General features: G+C 44.4%; 1 protein-coding gene across 1 annotated transcript in view; it reads right to left on the bottom strand.

The window, feature by feature from the left end:
• Positions 1–13305, bottom strand: part of zfpm2a (zinc finger protein, FOG family member 2a) — a 978760-nt gene that overhangs the window by 260080 nt on the left and 705375 nt on the right. The gene's annotated exons all lie outside the window — the stretch shown is intronic.

Genomic DNA, 13305 nt, shown 5'->3' with positions numbered 1-13305 from the left:
GCCTCACCAATGTCCTGTACAGATGCAGCAAGAATTCTCTGCTTTTATATTCTATCCCCCTAGCGATAAATGCCAACATCCCATTTGCCGTCTTGATCACCTGAAATACTTAAACATGACAAGATACAGTTCATAACTGCTAACCTCTCTCAATTAGTTCCAATTCAAGCAATATTCCTCTTATAGATTTAAAACCCCTCTTCAAAATCAGTTGGCAACCCCCAGACTTATGTGCTTTGTACTTGTTAACAGTCCTAGAGTCTTTGAACACCTCTGCAGAGAGAAAGAGAGCCAGAGAGAGACTCCTGTCTTCTGAAAGGCCCAAACAACAGCCTTTAGAGAGAAAAAGGATGAGACGCTTCTTGCTTCTTTCAGAATCCAGCAGTAACTGCTAATTATTTTAAAAAACACTGGGGGCGATTCTCCAAGCCCGCTGCTCTATTCAAGCAGTGCAGCGGGCCGGGAGATATCAGTGGGGGCCGTTTAGACCTGGCACCCTGGTATTACCCAAGGGGCAAACTGGCACTGCCCGAGGGTCACCATGGCACTGCCCACTGGGCAGAGGGTGTCGGGATTGTTGGTAGGGGGGTTGGGGAGATCGAGGCTGGCCAGGGCGGGGGCGGGGGCATAGGGACTGGCCTGGGGAGGTCTGGGAGGCCAGCACTCGGGGGGTGGGGGGGTCAGAAGGCTGGCGATGGGGGTTGCAGGGCTGGCCAACGATTGGGTTGGCCAGCGATCTGGAGGCCAAGAATGGGGGGGGGCACTGCACATGTGCCAATCCCTGCGCTGACAGATCAGTGCATGTGCAGTGGCACGCTCAGCACTATGCTGCCAGCCTCTCGGGCGAGAATAGGCCCCATCGCCAGATATCCAGAGAGAATCATGCTCGGGCACTCCGTGATGCATAGAGTGTTGGAATTTCATTCTGGAAATCACGCTAAAAAAAGGCAGAATTTATTCCCATTTTCCTGCACATTGGGAACTTAGAATTTTGGGGAGAGAATCCCAGCCACTGTCTCTTCTGCAAGCTTAGCTCCACCCATTAACACATGACTATTTCTGTCAGCCAGTCAAAACCCTACTCTGAAATCCCAGTGGAAAACCCAAAAAAACAAAAATGCATTAACTCAGATTAAAACAAACACATCTCGAGCTAAAATCAATCATTAGCCTACATTCTCAGCAGGGGAGCTACCCGGTGCAGACAAATTGGCACCTTGTAAAATAGAGCTGAATTTTAAACACACCCATTACATTTGAGGACACCCTTAATCACTTTGCTTTGATTGAAAGTAGACTGATTGGATGGTAATTGGCCAGAATGCATTTGTCATGCTTTTTTTAGATAGGCCATACTATCAGGTAGATGCCACTGTTGTAGCTACACTGGAACAGCTTGGTTAGAGATGTAGCTAATTCCGATGCACAATTATTCAGTACTCCTGTAAGGGGCCATAGCCTTTGCCATCTCCAAGAGTTGCAACATCAGTAGCAACTGTCTACTAGCTCGGCTAAGACCAATAAAGAAGCATTTTGGTTAGCGTGCAAGATACCATATCTTGAAATCCAGATATCATTGGTAAATCTATGTTGCACTCTCGCCACAGTCAAAATATCCTTCTTAAAATGCGGTGCCCAGAGCTGTGCACAATGCTCCAGGTGTAGTCTAAACTGTGCATTATATATTTGTGGCATGACTTCTACCCCCTCCAAAATCGGAATCTTCTTATGGCCCAGAACTGCATTGGTGTGGTTCAGCCATACGATCAGTTTGGTGCAAAATGACTACAAGGCATTTATTCTGATTTTCATTAAATTTATCTATTTCACATATGTTCCATTGCATTGCAGCTTAATAGCAGCTTCCAACTCTGCACTGTCATAATGTCATGGATGTGAATGTTGTCTAATTAGTATGAGCATTCTTTCATGCAATAAAAGGGTGATGAAGGATGCAGTAAGGATTGTTAATCAGACAGTCTCCCTATGTTGCACTGTTCAACTGAGTAGTAAGTCATGTTGCAGGAGATTGCAGAGGTCTGCTTGAAGAAGCATAATTTCCTGATGCATTGCTGGCAGGTACATTGGAACAGAGATCATGATAGAATCCCTTCAGTGCAGAAGGAGCCCATTCGGCCCATCGAGCCTGCACTGACAACAATCTCACCCAGACCCTATCACCATAACCCCATGTATTTACCCTACAAATTCCGCTGATAGTAAGGAACAATTAATCATGGCCAATCCCTGCACACCTTTGGAGTGTGGGAGAAAACCGGAGCACCTGGCGGAAACCCACACAGACATGGGGAGAACATGCAAACTCCATACCGGCAGTGACCCAAGCCAGGAATTGAACCCGGGTCCCTGGCACTGTGAGACAGCAGTGCTAACCACTGCCACCATGCCGCCCATACGATGCTTATGAGCACAGAACATTTAACTCCTCGATCATGTTTTGCCATTCAATATAACTATAATTTGTGTAGTTTCCAATAATTCAACCCTTGGAATCCAGGTGGGGTCTAAACAGGCACTGTTTATTCATAGCATGACTTCTACCCCCTCCTTGTATTGCATTCCATGAAACATATATCCCGTTAACTGCATTTGGTTATATTAAGTTCATGACATTTTAATAACCTTGGGTCCTTAAGTCTCTTTGGTCCTACGTTGTTTCTAGCTTTTCACCATTAAGAAAGTGTAGACCAAGTGGAGATGTGATGATGTGGCTACTTAAAGGATCATAGAGTCATACAGCATGAAAACAGACTCTTTGGCCCACCATGTTTATGCCGACCAGTCATGTGTCAGAAGCGCAGGAATTTTTCCCGGAGCGTGGGCAGAGTGGAAACTGTAAGTGCTGCTCAGAGCACTTAATAAACTATTGTTGTTACAAGTCCTTGGTCACCAGTCATTGGATCCCAGCACTTCTACATGGTGTCAGGAGTTGGCTGTATGGCACAAGGACTTAAGGTACATATGGAAAAGGACAAAGATGGACCAGAAATAAGATCTATGAACTGGGGGGGAAAGGCTGATTTTAACAGGCTAAGACAGGATCTGGCCAAAGTGGACTGGGAACAGTTACTTGTAAGAAGATCCATATCAGAGCAGTGGGAATCATTCAAAAAAGAAATAGAGTACAATGCCAATATATTCCGGTAAAGGGTGGGACCATCAAGTCCAGAGAACTCTGGATGTCAAGTGACATACACGGTTGGGTAAGGGAAAAAAGGGAGACTTATGACACGTTCAGGGGCTCAAAACACCATGTGCCCTACAGGAATATAGAAAATGCAGGTGGGTACTTAAAAAAGAAATTAGGAGAGCAAAGAGGGTTATGAAAAAACACTGCTGGGCTAAATAAAGGAAAATCTCAATGTGATTTGCAAGTATATTAAGGACATGAGGCTTACCAGGGAATGAATAGCACCCTTAAGGAACCAAAGTAGCAACCTCTGTGTGGAGCCAAAAGACGGAGGTGAGGTATTAAAATGTTTTGCATCTGTGTCCACTATGGAGAAGGACGATGTTGGTATAGAAAGCAAGGAGGGGAACACTGATATAACTGAACAGATTAGCATTGAGAGGGAGGAGGTGTTAGCAGTCCTAGCTTGCGTAAAAGCAGATAAATCCCCAGGCCCAGATGAGGTGTATCCTAGGCTGCTGGTGAGGTAAGGGAGGAGATTCCAGGGGCTCCAGCACTAATTTTCAAATCCTCTCTGGTTACAGGAGAGGTACAGTAAGAAGTCTCACAACACCAGGTTAAAGTCTAACAGGTTTATTTGGTAACACAAGCCACTAGCTTTCGGAGCGCTGCTCCTTCATCAGGTGAGTGGGAGTTCCGTTCACAAACAGGGCATATAAAGACACAAACTCAATTTACAAAATGATGGTTGGAATGCGAATCTTTACAGGTAATCAAGTCTCAAAGGTACAGACAATGTGAGTGGAGAAAGGGTTAAGCACAGGTTAAAGAGATGTGTATTGTCTACAGCCAGGACAGTTAGTGAGATTTTGCAAGCCCAGGCAAGTTGTGGGGGTTACAGATAGTGTGACATGAACCCAAGATCCCAGTTGAGGCCGTCCTCATGTGTGCGGAACTTGGCTATCAGTTTCTGCTCAGCGATTCTGTGTTGTCGTGTCGTGAAGACCACCTTGGAGAACGCTTACCCGAAGATCAGAGGTTGAATGCCCGTGACCGCTGAAGTGTTCCCCAACAGGAAGAGAACACTCCTGCCTGGTGATTGTCGAGCGGTGTTCATTCATCCATTGTCGTAGCGTCTGCATGGTCTCCCCAATGTACCATGCCTCGGGACATCCTTCCCCGCAGCGTATCAGGTAGACAACATTGGCCGAGTTGCAAGAGTATGTACCGTGTCCCTGGTGGATGGTGTTCTCACGTGAGATGATGGCATCCATGTCGATGATCCGGCATGTCTTGCAGAGGTTGCTGTGGCAGGGTTGTGTGATGTCGTGGTCACTGTTCTCCTGAAGGCTGGGTAGTTTGCTGTGGACAGTGGTCTGTTTGAGGTTGTGCGGTTGTTTGAAGGCAAGAAGTGGGGGTGTGGAGATGGCCTTGGCGAGATGTTCGTCTTCATCGATATGTTCGTCTTCATCGATGACATGTTGAAGGCTCTGGAGAAGCTGTCGTAGCTTCTCTGCTCCAGGGAAGTACCAGACGACGAAGGGTACTCTGTCCAGCGTGTCCCTTGTTTGTTTCTGAGGAGGTCGGTGTGGTTTTTCGCTGTCAGAACTGTCGATCGATGAGTCGAGCGCCATATCCTGTTCTTATGAGGGCATCTTTCAGCGTCTGGAGGTGTCTGTTGTGATCCTCCTCATCTGAGCAGATCCTGTGTATACGGAGGGCTTGTCCGTAGGGGATGGCTTGTTTAACATGTTTAGGGTGGAAGCTGGAGAAGTGAGCATCGTGAGGTTATCTGGGGCTTGCAGTACAGTGAAGTGCTGAGGTGACCGTCCTTGATGGAGGTGCGTGTGTCCAAGAATGCAACTGTTTCCGGAGAGTAGTCCATGGTGAGTCTGATGGTGTACAAAGACCCCCCAGCTTTTGTCGCGACACTACGGACTTCCTACAGAAACTCAGCACACATGGAGCAGTTGAACCAGGAGCACTCCTCGTCACAATGGATGTCTCGGCACTCTACACCAGCATCCCCACGCCGATAGCATTGCTGCAACTGCCTCAGTACTCAATGCCAACAACTACGACTCATCCGCTTCATGCTGGACCCCAATATCTTCATCTTCATGAACCAGTTCTTCATCCAGACACACGGAACAGCCATGGGGACAAAATTCGCATCTCAATATGCCAACATCTTCATGCAGAGGTTTGAACAAGACCTCTTCATCGCACAGGACCTTAAACCGATGCTATGCACTAGATACATCGATGACATTTTCTTCCTTTGGACTCATGGTGAACAATCACTGAAACAACTATATGATGACATCAACAAGTTCCATCCCACCATCAGGCTCACCATGGACTACTCTCCGGAATCAGTTGCATTCTTGGACACATGCATCTCCATCAAGGACGGTCACCTCAGCACTTCACTGTCCCGCAAGCCACGGATAACCTCACGATGCTCCACTTCTCCAGCTTCCACCCGAAACATGTTAAACAAGCCATCCCCTACGGACAAGCCCTCCGTATACACAGGATCTTCTCAGATGAGGAGGCTTGCAACAGACACCTCCAGACACTGAAAGATGCCCTCATAAGCACAGGATATGGCGCTCGACTCATCGATCGACAGTTCCGACACGCCACAGCGAAAAACCGCACCCACTTCCTCAGAAGACTAACACAGGACACGGCGGACAGAGTACCCTTCATCGTCCAGTACTTCCCCGGAGCAGAGAAGCTATGACATCTCCAGAGCCTTCAACATGAAGATGAACATCTCGCCAAGGCCATCCCCACACCCCCACTTCTTGCCTTCAAACAATCGCATAACCTCAAACAGACCATTGTCCGCAGCAACCTACCCAGCCTTCAGGAGAACAGTGACCACAACACCACACAACCCTGCCACAGCAACATCTGCAAGACGTGCCAGATCATCGACACAGATGCCATAATCTCACGTGAGAACACCATCCACCAGGTACACGGTACATACTCTTGCAACTTGGCCAACGTTGTCTACCTGATACTCTGCAGGAAAGGATGTCCCGAGGCATGGTACATTGGGGAAACCATGCAGACGCTACGACAACGGATGTATGAACACTGCTCGACAATCACCAGGCAAGAGTGTTCTCTTCCTGTTGGGGAACACTTCAGCGGTCACGGGCATTCGGCCTCTGATATTTCGGGTAAGCGTTCTCCAAGGCGGCCTTCACGACATACAACGGCGCAGAGTCGCTAAGCAGAAACTGATAACCAAGTTCCGCACACATGAGGACGGCCTCAACCGGGATATTGGGTTCATGTCACACTATTTGTAATCCCCACAGCCTGCCTGGACCTGCAGAGTTTCACTGGCTGTCCTGTCTGGAGACAATACACATCTCTTCAGCCTGTCTTGATGCTCTCTCCACTCACATCGTTTGTATCTTAAAGACTTGATTAGCTGTAAGTATTCGCATTCCAACCATTATTCATGTAAATTGAGTTTGTGTCTTTATATGCCCTGTTTGTGAACAGAATTCCCACTCACCTGAAGAAGGGGCTTGGGGCTCCGAAAGCTGGTGTGGCTTTTGCTACCAAATATACCTGTTGGACTTTAACCTGGTGTTGTTAAACTTCTTACTGTGTTTACCCCAGTCCAACGCCGGCATCTCCACATCATGCCAGCCAGCAATGCCCATGTCCCATGAATGAATATTTTTTTTAAAATGTCCCCTGCCATTCAGCTAATGTCCTAATCAGGCCAATAATTTGCCTTTAATTCCATGAGCTTCAACTTTAGTTGAACAGTCTGTTATGAGGGACAGTATCAAATGCCTTTTGAAAGCCGATATAATTAATATCCAGGTTTACTGGTCTATAATTTCCTAGTTTTCCTCTCTCACTTTTTAAAATAGTATAGTGACGTTTAGGTTTGACGAATACAAAGGAAAGGTCCTTTAATCAAGGGAACTTTAAAAGATTATAGTGCATCTGCTATGTTTTAAAGATAATATCCATCTAATACTGGGAATGTATCACTCTTTAGTATCATTAATTTCTTCATTACTGTTAATGGTACTTTTTGGTAAAATTTGTTTATGTCATTTTTGTTGAGCCTCTGATCAATTATTGTGATTTCAGGGATGCTATCCTCTTGCTCTATTGTAAATACTGATGCAAGCAAATTATTTAAATGTTGTAATTTCCTTACTTTCATTTATAACATTACCATTATCAGTTTATAAGGGGCTTCGACAGTACTTAACTATATTTCCTAATTTAATTGTAAAACTTTGTGGCCGAGATATTCCTCGAAAGCAGCAAAGGAAAAAGTGGGAAAAGTGGCTTTGAAGTCACTGACAGCAACGGTAGCTTTCTCTGCCATATAGTCCAGGACTTTGCAGAAAAATTTAAAGGGTCCCACGATGTATCACTGGTGGGATGGCCTCTGATTCGCCCGCCCTGCTAACAATGTAGACGTTTGAGGATCAGGGCACCATTTTTAAAGGCCACCCCAGCACAAAGGAGTTCATACTGGAACCACCCCAGCACCCCTGGCACTGCCTCTTGTTACTACCAGGGCGGGGGGGGGCTTCCATAGGGAAGGTTCAGTGGGAGTTTTCCCAGGGCGAGGGAAGGAAGAAATCCCATGTCCGTGGAGGAGTTCCATGTCCATCCCTCCCACAGTCTAAAGATGTGTGGGTTAGGTGGATTGGCCATACTAAATTGCCCTTAGTGTCGCAAGATGTGTATGTTAGGGGGATTAGCAGGGTAAATACGTGGGGTTGCGGGGATGGGAGCTGGATGGGATTGTTGTCAGTGCAGGCTCGATGGGCTAAATGGCCTTCTTCTGCAGTGTCGGGATTTTATGATCCCTCCCCCAGACACGGATCCCTGTACAGACACAGGACTCCATCTGGGATCCCCTCCTCAAACTTCCCTAATGGCGGGATGTAGGGACAATCTCAACGGGAAGTTCTGCCACCATAAAAGTCATTTTGGGACTCCTGCTGGATTCTCCGCTCCTTCCACCATTCCCGTCCACTGAAAATGGGTGTGAAAAATCCCCTCCATTGAATTCAATCATATTACAGTTGCTATTGGATGGTTACTCTTCAGATGGATCTAAGGAAGTGACTCATTGCCTGTAAACTAGGCTTACCAAATTTGGTTGGACATATTCCTGACTGTTTGACCACATGACACTTGAATGCAGATTTCAAAGTTTACGTAAATGCTCTCCCCTTCTCCTGTTAATGCAGAAGCTCTTCCCCTTTTCCTTTTGTTAACAGATGCTTCTCTATTTTCCTCTGTTAATGCACATGCTTTTTCCTCCCCTCCCTTTCTATTAATGCAAATACACTCTCCTTCCTCTCTCTCTCTTCCTTCCTCTCAATTCATGTCGATGCTCTCTTCCATTAATATAGATGCTTTTCCCCTTCCCCACTGTGGGAAAGCAGACACTCTGGGCCAAATCCTCCAAGGACTGGCAAGGACGTTCACTCCGGGCCTCTTCAGAAATGTGGAGTGTTCTTGGAGTCCTTCTTCGGTGTGCAGGAACATCAAGGCAGGCCAACTCATGCCCCCTTTTTATGGCACCAGCTGCTGTATTTTATCAGTCTTCATTCATTAACACACTGCAAAGATTTGGGACATTTAAATAACTTTTCAGTAGTATCTGTTGGAACTGCAGCAGTAACAAATGACTGCTTATTTTACCCACTTGTAGTGAATTTTAACAGTGTTAAAAGTGTTAAAATTCATGCTTAAATGTTCCTGGTACAAATTTAGTTTCAGGACCTCAATATATACCATCCTTTGTTTTTGTATTGGTAGGCTGATAGAAAACTCCTTTGGTGTTGAAACAATGGCACTTAATTGGAATATCAGCCATTTGCAGGACAGCTGGCATTTTGATATCTCTCATTAAATTCATGCCAATTTGTTCATAGGTAAATTAAATCCTCTTTAATACTTAAATCTTAATCTAATTATTATTTCATGTTACAAGTGATTTGCAATGACACTGAGTGATCTTGTGGCATGTACTAATAATTAGGAAATAGTCAAGAGTCACATTGGAAATAGTCTTAATGTGTAAATATTCTGCAACATAAGTAAAACATTACTTTTAATGTCATATCTCCAGTCTGAGAACTGTAAATAAATTATTTCATATCTGCACATTTGCAATACAAAAAAAGTACACATAAAAAAATAATCTGACATATATATATGCAGCAATAGATATCTATTCTCAGTCACCTATTTGTGGCAGTGTGGTTTTTGGTTATATAAACAGACTCAGTTCAAAAATAAATATAAAATGAAAGGAGGGGTGGGGCATTTAGCTCAGTTGGCTAGATGACTTGTGAATGCTTTAAAATAATGCCAACAGCACAGCTTCAATTCTTGTTTCAGCTGAGGTAGATCTAAGACCTGACTTCTCAACCTGCCCTCAGAGCGAAAGGTAATAGCAAACCAATACTTAAAAACCCTGCCAAGAAAACAGCTCAAAATGAAGCATCAGCAGACAATGAGCCTTCAGGCAGAACACACATAAACAAATTAATGAATCTAATGGTACTGATGGCTACGAAAATATCTTCTGCATATTTTTGTTTTAAATTGTAACTTTATATGTAATTTTTAATTGCTAAATTCATATTAATGGCAGAAATAGATGGCTTATAGTTTAAAAATGACATCACACATCGTTTGGATAAAACAAATAAGTCATTTCTGCATACAAACACACAACAGGGGTCAATGTGCACATGCACCAACTCAGATCACTGTTTAAGATGAAACCTAACCTTTGGCATGGGATATCATTCTGCCATAAAACAGACACGTGTAATAAGTCTGAATATTCCATAGATGAGAAGAATTGCTTTGGTCCTCGTGTAATGATATTGCAAATAAAGTCAAAGCAAACTCACGTAGGATTTTGGTGCAGGTAGGAACCAGTGTAATTCTTCCCCTGGTCCTGGTCATCTCAAGTGGTCTTGCTAGAACGGTGGTATCAATTAGAGAAGAGGCCATCTTTGATCATTTCCATGTATCACTTAAAACCCACAAGTCCATACCAAGCTCTATGTCTACCTCCTTGAAGTATCTGTCATTGGGAAAAACTAGCCCTCAAATGCCTTACAATTTCACTTTCAAAGTACCAACTTTCTAGCTTTGGCCCTCCATTCGTTACGACAGTTCTATAGCTACTGAACAACCTCACCTCTGAAGTCCCTGGTTCAGCCATTATCTAATGTTCCCTTAAGTCAAATGGCCACAGACTTGAAAGGATACGGCAGACAATTGGTTTAGCCATTGATCACCACTATCAAGTTCTGCTCTTGTCTACTAAAACTACTCATTATTGCAGGATTATCCTGGAATGCAAAGATAACCCTCGACTTCTTTTCTCCACTCGACACCATCTTCTTAACCCTCTCCCCTAACCCTCAAACTTCACCTCCAACAAAAACAACTGCAAAGAGTTCATGGACTTAGAACATAGAACATAGAAAAAATACAGCACAAACAGGCCCTTCGGCCCACAAGTTGCGCCGGTCATGTCCCTACCTACCTAGGCTTATATATAGGCTTACCTATAACCCTCAATCCTATTAAGTCCCATGTATTCATCCAGAAGTCTCTTAAAAGACCCTATTGAGTTTGCCTCCACCACCATTGACGGCAGCCGATTCCACTCACCCACCATCCTCTGAGTGAAAAACTTACCCCTGACATCTCCTCTGTACCTACTCCCCAGCACCTTAGACCTGTGCCTCTCGTAGCAGCCATTTCAGCCCTGGGAAAAAGCCTCCGAGAATCCACCCGATCTATACCTCTCAACATCTTGTACACCTCTATCAGGTCACCTTTCATCCTTCGTCTCTCCAAGGAGAAAAGACCGAGCTCCCTCAACCTATCCTCATAAGGCATGCCAACCAATCCAGGCAACATCCTTGTAAATCTTCTCCGCACCCTTTCAATCATTTCCACATCCCTCCTGTAATGAGGCGACTTCTTTGTCAAAATTGAGCTAATCGGATCACCTGCCTCTGCTGCATTCCTACCTTTCATTAATTCAACTGGCCAAGCTATCTTTAATATTCTGCCATGGCACACTGGTTGGGAACCACTGCTCCAGTTTTTCTCCGAACTCTTTTCATATGTACTCACCTTGTCCATGAGACCTACCTCTTGTTCCCTCATTTCTATTCTCACTCAACTGCAGATCATTCACCTTCCCCTCCTGGCCCTCATGTTTGCCGATATTGAAAACAGCTCTCTCTCTTCAGGGTTGTCCCAGTCTTTTAAATTGGCCATGATGACCCTGCTGCTCGATAAACCAACCCTTGACTCCATCATCCTTGCAAACTTCTGTCCCATCTTCAAACTCCCTTTTCCTCTCCAAAGCACTTGAACATGTTGTCACCTCCCAAACTTGATCCCATCATTTCTGGAACTCCATATTTGAATCCTTCCAACAAGATTCCACCCCTGCCACAGTACCAAAATATATCTTAACAGAATCACAAGTGACATCCTATGTGACTTTTGACAACGACAAACATTCCCTCCTCGGCCTTCTTGACCTGTCTGCAATCTTTGATGTGGTTGACTACACTATCTTCCTCTAATGCTCCCCCACCCCTCACATTGTCATCCAGCTGGGTGGCACTGCTCTCACCTGGTCCTATTATTATCTGTGTAATCATAGCCAAAGAAACACTTGTAATGGCTTCTCTTCCCTTTCCCACACAGTTACTGCTGATGTCTAAATCTATCCTTGGCCTCCTCCTATATCTCCTCTACATGCTGCCCCTTGGCAACATCATCTGAAGGCACAGCATTAGTTTTCACATGAATGTTGATGACATCCAGCTGCACCTCAACACCATCTCTCTTGACTTAGCCACGGTCGGTAAATTATCAGGCTGCTTATCCAACATCTGGATGAGCAGGAATTCCTTCCAATTAAATATTGGGAAGACCGAAACTAATGTTTTGGTTCCCACTTCAAGCTCTATTCCTCTCCCTAGCAGCAGGCTGAGATTAAACCAGTCTGTTCCCAATCTTGATGTCACATATGATTCCAAGACGAGCATCCAACCTCATATTCAACACCATCGTGAACACCGCCCATTTTCACCATTGTAACATTACCCGACTTCCTTCCTGTCTTTCAGCTCATTTGCTGCTGAAACCTTCAATTACATATAGACACGATTATTCCAAAGTAGTCCTGGCTGATCTCGCACATTCTACCTTCCTGAAACTTTAAGTCATTTAAAGCATTGCTACCTGTGCCTTAACCCACTGCCAATCCTGTTGCTCAAACCTCCCTGCAATCACTAGACTAAACTGGCTTCCTGTTGACCAATGTATTAAGTTTAAAAATTCCTTCATGACCTCGCTCTAGTTATCTCTGTAATCTCCGCCAGTCCCACAACCCAACGAGATATCTGCACTCATTTAATTCTGGCCTCTCAAATATCCCCAATTTTAATTGCTCCACAATTGGTGGCTGTGCCTTTGGTTGCCTAGACTCCAAGTTGTGGGATAACCTCCTCCCACATCTCTACCTCAATTTCCTCCTTTAAGACATTCATTAAAACCTACCAATTTGACCAAGTTTTTGGTCCTCTGACCTAATGTCTCATTTAGTGGTTTGGTGTCATACTTTGTTTTATATTATCCTGTGAAACATAATAGGTTGTTTCATTATGTTAAAGGTGGTCAATAAATATAAGTGATTGTTGTTGCATGGCGCATTCTCCATTGCTGAATGGCCACATATTCACAGTTTAGAGGGAATAATGCCTGAGATCCTATCTTGTTTATTCAAACAATCACTAAATCACTGATATACCCGACCACTAATGAAAATGATTAGATAACTGATCATGCATCTCTCATAACAACTTCACCATGAGTAAACCACACAGTGTTCAAGCCAACCTTATATACCAGGAGCACAATCGTTGTTTGCTCTTTTTTATCTTGCTATTTGCACGTGAGATCATCAAGGCTCTTCAGTGATTTGCAGTATCTGTTAACTCCTCAGATTGTTATTTATATGCATACTTCATTGATGCCATTTGATGAGATTATGATAGATTTCTCTCAATTCTTTCAATTTCACCCAGTGAAAA

Source organism: Mustelus asterias, chromosome 7 (assembly GCF_964213995.1).
Source record: "Mustelus asterias chromosome 7, sMusAst1.hap1.1, whole genome shotgun sequence".
NCBI classification, from domain to species: Eukaryota; Metazoa; Chordata; class Chondrichthyes; order Carcharhiniformes; family Triakidae; genus Mustelus; species Mustelus asterias.
Note: the sequence above shows the minus strand (reverse complement) of the source record. Positions and strands in the feature narration are given on the sequence as shown.